The sequence below is a fragment of the Ambystoma mexicanum genome, chromosome 11 (assembly GCF_040938575.1).
Source record: "Ambystoma mexicanum isolate Mex_15411 chromosome 11, UKY_AmexF1_1, whole genome shotgun sequence".
NCBI classification, from domain to species: Eukaryota; Metazoa; Chordata; class Amphibia; order Caudata; family Ambystomatidae; genus Ambystoma; species Ambystoma mexicanum.
This window is the reverse complement of record NC_090934.1, coordinates 1365909144-1365919565: the sequence shown is the minus strand read 5'-3', so window position 1 is coordinate 1365919565 and position 10422 is coordinate 1365909144.

The following is a 10422-nucleotide window of genomic DNA, read 5'->3' as shown; positions in this document are numbered from 1 at the left end:
GTCTTCCTCATTTTCTATGCCAGCATGGAGACGAGCACTGACTATTAATATTTGTAGGTTTTACAAAAACGGACTTCTCTCTTCCTATGGTTAAATTATAACACAGTTACCACTGGCGTGCAACATTACTTCGTGCTGTTTGGTGGAGAGTGCTGCTTGGGATTTTTCTGGTGATCAATTTGTGTACTAAATACTTACATATGCTCTCTATTTAAACGAATCCTGTTTTGAGTCTTAATTAGATTATGTTTTAGCAAAATTGATAACTGTCCAGTATTTATTTTTCAGTAAGTGCCCCTTAAAGAATGCACACCTAACTGTAATTATTGTGGCAACATTCAGCTGACCCAACCTGTGGCTCTACTGCCTTTAAGAAAGGCCTTTGGCATTCTAGAAGAGAGGGGTACGGGACACTGACCTGCAAGTAAAATGAGGCAGTCTGTGGAGAAGGAGAGATACAGGGCCATGATGTGTGGGATCGACTGTCTGATACTGAGAAGAAACTTGGATTGGATAATGACCCTCTTTTGTAATGACTTGGCAGATGAAGAACGATGGTCTGGAGGGTTGCCCATAGCAATGCCAGTCGTTAAGATGTATTCTAAACCTTTCAACCATCACCCCTTGTGTTTTGCTGTAGTGACGACGAGTGGACCCCAGACTTGGGTCCGCTGCCTGATGGGAGTAGAGACCCAAGCTACCCCTCACTGATGAGGCCCAATGAGGCCGAAACATGTGGGGCTGCTTGTGGTCTCCTGCAGAAAGAATGTGACCAAGCAGTTCAGGCTGGACTGCCCCTTTTGGGGTGGGACCAAGCCTTATTTGCAAATGGTCTTTCCCCTTTTGTGATGGCTTGGCAGGTGACAACCAATGGTCTGGAGGGTTGGCCAGAGCAGTAAAAGAGGTTAGATTTATTCTAAACCCCCCAGCCATCACCCCTTTTGTATTGCCATGGCATAATGTCCCTCTGCTTGAGAGGAGAAGACTGGGACTTAGAAGACAAGAGCAGGAAGCACAGGAGAAACACGAACGGCTGGGGCTGAGCATCACCACCAGAGAAAGTCCTGACTTGGGAAGCCAGAACTGGCAGCAGACCAGCAACAAATGCAGTCATTGTCTCTACTGACCTCAAGGTGGCTACACAATGAGATACAGTGACCTGGCAGAGGAAGGGGGATGTTGTGGTGAGTTATACTATAAAACAAGACAACAAAGGGAATTGTGTCCCCACTGTGCAGGCCTATGATTAGGCTTCATCTGCGTTACAAACGTTGTCTTCGTGAGTCGGGCCCATTGTGTCTAGTTCTGACACAATGGTGCATGCTTTTAGCTACGCTTTCTATGAGAAGAGATTCATGTGTTTTAAACATATGTATGGGAGGGGAAATAAGCAAGATGGGGTTTGGCAAAAATGAAACATTCAAATTCCCCAAAGAAGTAATTAGAGTTCAAGCATACCCAGATGATACACATTTTAGATAATGTGCATACATGTGATTGGGTGCAATGCATGGCACAGCATTGGCAACAAAATTGTTACGTGAATTCTGGGATGGGTGAGGCGAGTTACAGTTGTGGAAAAATAATAGAAATGCTGGGATAATCAAATGCTGGAGACAAATGGTCCTACTGCAGATTGTGTACTTGACGCACAATCCTCTGCTTGTTCTGTTTTTCTAGAGCCCAGAGGACTTTCATCCGATCTTTAATATCAAAGGCTGCGGCCTCGTGGGCCACACGAGATAACCCCTTCTTCCATTGGTTCATATGCCACTGGGATGAATGCGCTGGGGCAAACACTCCCCGCTTGTGGAGCACAGGATGTAGGCTACCCTGGTATCCGTATAAAAGAACGGGGAAAAAACCTGAATAGTAGAAGTGAAAGAATTTCGGCTGCCCTAGGTGTGGTTTAAAACATTTTCTCCCTGAAGCAGGTGGTTGAACTGGGTCCAAGAGAATCCATACAGATTCCAGTGGATCCCCACTCAGGTGCAGTCCCAGACTGCAATTCCTTTTGAAGGCTAGAGGTGTCCAGCAAGGCCCTGGTGCAGACTCACATAACCACATAACCACATTAAGGGCTACTACGCTCTTGACACATCTGCCAACCCTGACTCTAACTTTCTTTTTTATTTTTTTTTATTTTATTGGTTGGTTGAAAATCAACCTTTCAATTTAATATATAACACAATTGATCACAAATTAAAACAGGATAGAATCAAGCTCAAAATCTGCATTCAACAAAACCCTACAAACTCACTACTTCAACCTTCAATTGTTTCTCATTAACAGCAAAAAAAAATAATAAAATCACAATTCATATGTATACATCATCTGAGTTTTCATCTAAAATCAATCCAAATAGATTCAAATTCCACATCATTGGAACCACTAGTGATCCACCAGCAAGGAGGTATTAGTTGGAAAACACATGTCATCTATTTAGGGGCTCGTCTCAAGATTTAGGGCTAGCAGAAATTGGACTGTGGCTATACGAACAGCTTGGAGAGGTGAGGAGAATATTCTAGACCACAGTACATCTTTAGTTAAACAGGTATAGTTTTCGTACAGTTTTTTAAAATATTTACAACGTAAATCCTTTAGTGAGGGGCAACCTACCATCAAATGTTTTAAAGTTTCCTCGCACTCTGGTAATTGACAAAACCGACATTTATTTTCTTGTTTTGTTATTTGACCTCTTCGAGCTAAAATTTCTCTAGTGGGCCACAAATTAAATCTAAATCGAAGATAGTTGTTTCTAAAATGGTGCGAGGGAAATTTAAGTAAATAGGAGGCTGCAACTCTCATTCTTTTCGTACCAAAAGGCAGGCTGCAATAATCTTTGTACTGTGAGCAAAGCTCTAAAGTGCAGATCCAGTCATGCTGATATAATTTTCTCTGGGCACGATTGGGATTAGTTAGAAGCAGTTCAATGGTTATATCGGCCTCTACTAACAGATTGGTAACAGAATTTCTCCACTTATTGGGAAAAAAGTGTGTGGATTTCAACATATATGTGGCCAATATATAAGATAAATCCGAACAATTAGTGCACAGCAGAAATTTCTTCATTAGCGAACACAGTTTCCATGCATAAAATACAAACATTGAAAGAGCACCCAACTCATATCGTATCAAAGGCCCTGGTGTTGAATTCGGTAACTTAAGCACTGACCGCCAGAATTTTGCCTCCAGTCGATCCCAAAACATACGGTCTCTTGGTAATTTACATTCTGAGCCGTATGTTATTATTGGTAAAACTTTTTGCGTATAATATAACAATATCTGCGAACATGTGAATTTACCAAATTTTTGCAAAAGGACTTTAGCTTGACTTGTTAATGTTTGCAATTTTTGTTTTATATCCTGCACATAGGGGGTGTCACACTTCAGATTATTAATAATCACTCCTAAGTATTTGTATTGCGGGGTGATAGAGATAATCTCTTCCTGAAAAGTCCAGACGGACGATTTTAGGGGGCGACATTTTTTTTTATTATTATAACATTGCATGATCTGTGTTTTGCTTAAGTTAACAGCCATATGGTTTCTTTGAACATACAATGAAAGCCCTTGTAGTAGCCGCTGTAGACCGGCCGGCGTTTTAGAGATTAAAATAAGATCATCCGCATATAATAGCCATGCAATTTGATGCGGCCCAAGTTTTGGGGCATCTGAGTTGATATCAATAAAATTCTTACCCATGTCCAATATAAATAGGTTAAAAATAGTAGCTGCCAGAATACAGCCCTGTTTCAGACCTCTTGCTGTCGCAATTTTAGTAGTTAGATGCCCAGCTAAAGTGGTTCTTATCTGAATTGCGGTGTTTGTATGAAGAAGCGCAATCAATTTAACCACTGAACTAGGGCAACCCATTTTGATCAATTTGTTAATTAGCAGGTGTCTATCGATTGAATCAAAAGCCTCTTTAAAATCTACGAAGGCTAAAAACAAGGGCTGGTTGAGATATTCACATTTAGCTTTAATCGCATTAATTGCTGTAATGTTTATTGCCGTGCCTTTTCCCGCAACAAATCCGGTTTGAAATACATCAGCTTTACCAGCAGTTTCAATCCATGCTCGCAAGTCTCTAAGAATCAACCGGGCAAAGATCTTGCCCGGTGTGTCAAGAAGGGCAATCGGTCTATAATTTGACGGATCTTGTCTATTACCCTTCTTGAACACCGGGACAATAATTGAGAGAGACCATGATCTAGGCAATTGTTGAGTGCGTATGAATGTAGTGTAAAGTTGATACAAAATCCTTGCCCATAGGTTCGGATCTTGTTTCATCATATAATTAGATATCCCATCTGGACCGGGAGCACGTGAGCTACTAGATTTGGTAATGTAAAATAAGATGTCTGCTACTGAGAATTGCAAGGTAAAAGCTCCTGGATCACACTGACTAAGTAATGAGTTTGTAGTCTCAGGACAGGCATACAAATTTGCATAATGTTCAACCCATTGAGCCTCTGCCACATCATTGATTTGTAGTGAAATCTGCGTATTAGGGTTAGTCTTATTAATTAAAGCCCATATTTGCGCAGAGTTTTTTGAGCCCATCTTTTGGAGCATACATTCTCCATCAATTTGATAAAGAGTAGCTCGATGGGCTTTCATCCAATTTTTACGTTTTGTTTTCAATGATTTAAGGGCTTGCCATTTAATTTGGGAGGGCAAAGCTAAAACTACTCTTTTTTCTCTTCTAAACCAGGACTTTTGTTGCTGTACTTCCTTGTTAAAAGAATGCAAAGGGAAGTACTTTGTCTTCACCTTATTTGTTGTAGCAAATGTATGCAATAAGTCACTATACTCTAGTGACTTGTTGGTTCCTAGTGTCTTTTCATACACAATTGATTGTTCGAAGACTCTGGCAAATTTTGTCAGGTTGGGTCCAGTCCAATGAAGTCTATTCATCCCTCTATTCACTAGTAGAGGATGGTATGTATTGTATATCTCCTCTTTTCGCTGTGGAGCCGTACAGTGCCATTTCGCATTCAATATGTTGTGATCACTGTCCTCAGTAGAGATCACACAAAACAACTTAATATCAAAGAATAGTTCACGATTAACGTAAATATAGTCAATAATTGCACCGGAATGACCTCTTTTCCACGTATAATGTGGTGGACTATCGGCCGAGCATGAACCATTTAACATAACCAAGTTTTTTGACTCGATAAAGGTGTTCCATAAGACCAGTCTGCTATCTCTGCGATTATGGAGAACATCCAGGCAGTGTAAATTTAAGTCGCCTGCCAAAATAATATGCGGGTATATAGGGAGTTTAATAATCTCTGACCATAACTCTTCCAGATCTTTAAAAAATGTTTTAGTGGATATTGCAACTGGATTCCAATATATATTTACAATCGCATATTTTTGTTCTCTTATTGTGATGATTACCAGTTGAATATATCGGTTTGGAGCAGACTGGTGTTCTAGAACAACTTCGGAGGACTTGTTTAGGGCCACAAGGAGACCGGACATGGGCCGACCTTTCATAGATCGTATTGCTGGATTAAAAACTATTTCAAAGTTATCCCACACTGGTCGCTCCGTGAGCCAAGTTTCTTGAAATAGAATAATATCATGCTTCGATATCTCATTAGAACTATTCCTCAGTAAATGCCCATGTCCTCGAGTATTCCAACTTATCATAGATATAAATGGTGGGAGGTGTTGCAAGGTTAGTTATGACTGCTTAGATATAGATTGTTGCATTGGGTAATAATTATGTTTACTCGACTGAGCACATAAGCCCTGTCTCTGGTTAGAAATATAGGGCTGCATTGCAAGATGTTGCACCGCAGGAAAAGGAACTTGGTTTGACACATCGGTGAGAAGCTCAAAACCTAGTTCATATATTTCGTGTTTAGCAAGCCACAATGTGTTTAACACCACTCGTGAGGACACCCAAAACCGTGCAACAGAAAGATCATTATCGCAGATAAATTCCACCAAATCAATATCGGAGGATTGCAGATCATCTAACGCAGGGATTTCAGCTAAAATTGCAAGTATACTAGAGCGATTTAAGTCATACTTTGCATAAGGTGAATCTCTGCACCGAATGATCAATGGATATAGCGGTTGTTTGGATGGTATTTTCAAATTTTTTGATGGTACAGACGAAAACTTGTCAGAGTACGGCCAGCTTGTACCCAATGAGTGATTTTGTTGTTGAGGATGTATATTAATCTTTGCAACAGGGCCAGCTGGATAACGACTCAGATCTTTTGATTGTGAATGTAAGGTATGCTGGACAACCTCTGACTTTGTAAGTAATGTAGCATTTTTGTTTAGGTTAGTCATGTAATCTTGTACTGCGGTTTTAATTACTTGTTGTATGGATATTTCGGATACATCAATTATGGGTTGTTTGGAAGAAGCTGTATCAGCCGAGTTAGTAGTAATTTTGAGGGGCACAGACATTTTTTTTGAAGAAGGTGACCCAGAGATCAAGGGCGTAATAAGTGGTTGTGCCACATGGTTCTTTTCTGTATGATCTGTCATGTGGGATCTCTCTCGAATGTTAGGGTCTTTCAGTATCTCTACTTGGACATTCGAGGGTCGTTGTTTGGTCATATAGTGATCAATCTCCTTTCTAATTTCGTTCCGTCTGGCTTCAGCATCCTTATCTATAATCAGCTCAGGAGAACAGGATGATGGGGCTACAAGGGTATCACACTCTTTTACTTGTACCGCAGGACATAAGGGTACTAGGGGAAGTGAAGCTTGTGAGTTTACCACCTTATCATGTTCAGCAGCCTCGACCAATGCGTCTAATGGGCCATAGGCTACTATCTGGGCCGGGCATGCTGTTGGCTGTGTACTATTTTTCTTACCATTAGCCAAGGTGTTATATTTTTTTTGTACTGCTTCCGCAGCCATGATGGTATGTTTCCTAGGCAAGGATAAGGCTTTAATAAAGGCTTTAGTTGCTGAGGTTGTCGTTTTAGTTATATCTTTAACATTTTTTGTTTTTTTACTACTCGGGTTCTTTTTTGGTTTAGATGTAATTTCAGGTGGTTTAGGTCCGTTAGATGTAAATATATTAAACACTTGTTTGTCTTCGGGCACTATCGGGTCTAAGAGCGGTTTATCTTTTGATGGTTCAATTTTTTGAAGCAATGAGAAATCGTCGTGAATTATATTTGAAAAGGCAGGTAAAGGCGTGAACTTCATAGGTAGTGTTTGTGTAATGGGCTCGGTGTGGGATTTATCGAGGATCAGTGATTGCTCAGAATTTAATTTTAGTTTTTTTTCGGGTATTCATTTCAATACTGTATTTAAGCGTTGCCTGCCAATGTAATAATTTCTCAATCTGTTTATCGTGTGTCTGTAGTTTTCGATCGAGTGTTTCAAACAGCTTAAAAAGAGAAGAAATGGCCAAATTCATGGCATGCAACGTGGATTCAATCAAAATAGACGGGGAAATAGCTGGAGGCAAAATAGGGCCATCAGATGGTAGGACCGGAACATCCGGAATACGTCTGGGAGTGGGAGCAGCAAATGAAGCGACTAAACTATGTGCTGCGTCTGAGTATATGAAAGAAACTTCAGGTAGCTCTAGTGAGTTCCGACAGTCATCTCCTGCCAAAAGAGAAGACTTTGAACTCAGTTCAATTACTGCAGGTTGAGAGTCAGCTAAACCAGCACCGCTTTTAGTCAGGGGGAGGGGTGGGGGAGCATGACAATCATGTGGTAATATACTCCCACCTCGTGCCCCCCCGGTGGGACCTAAAGGGTTCGGCCGTGGAATTTGAGGTTCTTGATTTCTATTGGGATCGATAATAGAGCCTGGGGATCCTGGTGCTTCACATATTATAGGCATTGTATGAGGCTCTTTTAAAAGGGGGATGTCGCCCTCTTTAATAAGGGTGTTATCAGAGACTCCCAAAGAATTTTTTGCATTAGAGCCTTGGGCGTTTGTAGTAAACTTAAAGCAAGAATCAATTGATTTCCCAGTGAAGTCACAGGATAGGGGTTTTGTCTCAAAAAAGTAGCGTTTTATATCACCTGAAGATGTATGCCTATTAAGGTTAGGGGCACTAACAGGGTGATGCCTTCGGGGCGTACTACCCATTAATTGTTGTTTCTGGGTTTCAACATTTTCCTGGACTAATATTGGGCCATTCATCTTTGTACTTCTTAAGGTACGCATATCACCTTATACTAGTACAGTCACCAAATGAACTATACAGTTAGGGTAAAATTTTGAATAAACAAGTAGTTGTAAAAACAGGGTAAGTAGGTGCTGCTAAAAGAGATGATCCGATAACAAGATAAAATCTTTAAAAGTAGAAAGTTGAGCAGGAATCTTGAAAAGGACTAGGAGCAGTATCAAAATAGTTAGCTTGGTCAATGGATACATATATAACTATGCCGTCTAGGGAACGCCCGATGGCTTAAGGAGCAGCCTTAGTCCGTCTCTCCTCCCCAAAGACCGGCTTAAATAATAGTTATTTATAGTTTTCTTACTCGGAGTTAGATGAATCGTGAAGACAATATTTCCAGCCGACCACGCCGAACAGCCAAACAGCACCAGCCCTTCTACCACCAGGGCTTACGCCGCGAGGGTGGCTTCCCGGCAGATTAGTAGCACAGCTGGCAGTCACGTGTGCCAGTCACGTGATCCTCGGCGGCCCCGCCTCCTTCTGGACAGCAAGAGCCCTGTGCTCGCAGTGCTGTTCGGAGGGGGAGCGGCAGCAAGTTCAAGGGGAAAACAAAATAAAGGAGCGTATCTCAGCGCTCTTCAGCTCTCACAAGTAGGCAGTTAAATGCCTGCAGTCAGCGCCGCTCGGGCGGCTTCCCGGCAGATTAGTAGCACAGCTGGCAGTCACGTGTGCCAGTCACGTGATCCTTGACGGCCCCGCCTCCTTCTGGACAGCAAGAGCCCTGTGCTCGCAGTGCTGTTCGGAGGGGGAGCGGCAGCAAGTTCAAGGGGAAAACAAAATAAAGGAGCGTATCTCAGCGCTCTTCAGCTCTCACAAGTAGGCAGTTAAATGCCTGCAGTCAGCGCCGCTCGGGCGGCTTCCCGGCAGATTAGTAGCACAGCTGGCAGTCACGTGTGCCAGTCACGTGATCCTCGACGGCCCCGCCTCCTTCTGGACAGCAAGAGCCCTGTGCTCGCAGTGCTGTTCGGAGGGGGAGCGGCAGCAAGTTCAAGGGGAAAACAAAATAAAGGAGCGTATCTCAGCGCTCTTCAGCTCTCACAAGTAGGCAGTTAAATGCCTGCAGTCAGCGCCGCTCGGGCGGCTTCCCGGCAGATTAGTAGCACAGCTGGCAGTCACGTGTGCCAGTCACGTGATCCTCGACGGCCCCGCCTCCTTCTGGACAGCAAGAGCCCTGTGCTCGCAGTGCTGTTCGGAGGGGGAGCGGCAGCAAGTTCAAGGGGAAAACAAAATAAAGAAGCGTATCTCAGCGCTCTTCAGCTCTCACAAGTAGGCAGTTAAATGCCTACTAACTTTCGTGGGAGGCACAGGACACCCCGACAATACAGAGTTTAAAGGGGACTCTGCAAAGGCCAGAGGGAGTTATGCGCAATTTTGATTTTCTTGCGGGCTTAAAAGGCTAGCAGTAGGATTTCAAGATTAGTACAAATACATGTGGCAATTATGATTTCATCACACTTTTGGTTTAAAATAAACACAGGGTGATTTAGCAGTTTGTTTTTCAGACCCCCCTACTTTGGTCTGTGTTGGGGAAGTCAGACAGAAGAATTGGAATGAATTGGGGAATTTTGGATTTCAGACCACCCCCCTCCACTGAAAGGCCTGTGTTAGGGGAAAGTTGGGACTGATTTAAGAACAAAGATACCCCTCTTCCTTAAAGAAGTCGGGGTCAACAGGACAAAAAGGATTACTCAATAAAATTATAGGCTATCATTTTTCAACGCACACTGGGAAGTGAGCTTTGTTAATTTTGAATTTTAACAAAAATCACCCCATAGTGTTCCACCAAATGGGGAATTAATTAAATTCATATTTTTTGTTAAACAGGCTAAGGATCTGCACAGTTTCGCCCCACCGCCCCCTATAAATGAAACAGATTTAAGGAAAGCAGACTCCCCCACCTTTTGGTTTCTCAGTACTCCGTTCTACTTACATAGAACACCCCTGTTTAAAGTTCAGGACAGCCAGCTGAATGTCAGGACCCTCTGGAAAGATAGGGCGGTGGCCTGGTCACTCTGTCTCAAGGATGGCCTCCCGTTCTCCATCATAGGACCCAGTCAGTGTTTTAGGCCTTCCTAGCACTAGACAGTTACACTCAGATGCTCTCTCAGCAATCTCCTCTGGTGTTTCCTTGCAGCTGTCAGATTGTAAGTTGCTGCAGCACTCTTTTGATGGTAAATTTCAGTAGCTCTGTCCCCTCCTCCTAGTGCAGTCCCCCTTATATAGCAGCAATGACACTCTC